The 1373-nt window shown below is 55.0% G+C and overlaps 1 protein-coding gene across 1 annotated transcript in view; it reads left to right on the top strand.

The window, feature by feature from the left end:
* The window catches only part of LOC102255000 (chromosome unknown open reading frame, human C1orf127), a 20766-nt gene that overhangs the window by 6644 nt on the left and 12749 nt on the right, over window positions 1-1373 (top strand).

Below are 1373 nucleotides of genomic sequence, written 5' to 3'. Positions count from 1 at the left end.
GCGCTAAACAAGACTTGCGTAGGGGGCAGGTTACAAACCCAACTGCCTACAGGGACCAAACCCACAGCAGAAATGAGGGTGCCAGACTGAGGGGGCAGTCAAGAATTGTATTCATGTCTTCATTCATGTAGCAATCTTTATGCCACTCACCCCGTACTGGGCACTGTGGTACCGGCTCTGTAAATGTCAGATATCAAAATGCAGTGGGTGCTATTATAATCCCTACTCAACGGATGAGAGACTAAGCAGAGAGAGACTGGGAGACGTGTCCAAGGTCCCCCAGCTGGTAAGTGGCAGAGCCTGGCTGTGAGCTTCCCCCAGCCTCATCTGGCCAGAGCTTCAAACTTTTTAAGAGAAATTAGAGCCCAGCCGGTGTGGCTCCGTGGTTGAGCGTCGACTTATGAGCCAGGGGGTCACGGTTCCCTTCCCAGTCAGGGCACATGCCCAGGTTGCGAGCTTGATCCCCAGGGTGGGGCGTGCAGGAGGCAGCCGATCAATGATTCTCTCTCATCATTGATGTTTCTATCTATCTCTCCTTCTCCCTTCCTCCCTGAAATCAATAAAAAAATTTTTTAAAAAAGAGAAATTAGAAATCCATAATTGTATGTAAAAATCTCCTAATTTTAAAAAGTTGACGTTAGTTTTGTAGACATTGTGTGGCTCAAAGAAGATACTGAATTTGACCTGGGCAACCCCTGCTCGGTACAAAGAAGATGGACCAAGAAGAGAAAGAGGAGAGAGGGGGGAGGGGGAGACGAGGAAAGGAGAAATCAAAGGAGCCTGGAGCGAAAAGCCTGCCTATGGCAATCACTACACATGCAACAAGCATTTATTAAACACCTACTGTATGCCAGGTGCTGTGCTAGGGCTAAAGGAACAGGTGTGAGGAAGACACAGGAGGCGCTCACAGTTGCATTCCCGCCTGGCCTGAATTTTAAAGCAAGGGCGCCTTGGCAGGAGGAGTTCTTGGGCAGAGGGGCGACCCTCTGCGGCCCCATCGTTTCCCAGCCTTAAGGAGCACGTACGGAGCCGGCGGGCATTTCTCCACCCACTTGCCTTTTCAGTGGCGCAATGACCGCGCCAAGCCTGGTGTCGGTCCTTCTAAGAATCGCAGGGCCCAGGCTTGCCGCCAGGTTCTGGGACCTGCAGGGGCTGTCACCCTCGGCCTGGGCCTGTCATTCTGGGAGCAGCCGCCAGGGGGCCAGGGTTGCCGGTGTCCTGCGACCCCGGGCTGAGTTGCTGAGAAAAGCAGATGCGCTCGGGGCTCCGGCGCCTGCTTTGTCTCCAGCGACCTGCCGCGGAGGCCTGGCGCCCAGCACCCTTCATCAGGGGAGGCGTGGGAGCCTGCGGCCCCCCACCCCCCGCGCCCCAGG

This window comes from Myotis brandtii, unplaced genomic scaffold, assembly GCF_000412655.1.
Source record: "Myotis brandtii unplaced genomic scaffold, ASM41265v1 scaffold410, whole genome shotgun sequence".
Lineage (NCBI taxonomy): Eukaryota > Metazoa > Chordata > Mammalia > Chiroptera > Vespertilionidae > Myotis > Myotis brandtii.
The sequence above is the reverse complement of the archived record's forward strand: the minus strand, read 5'-3'. Positions and strand labels throughout refer to the sequence as shown.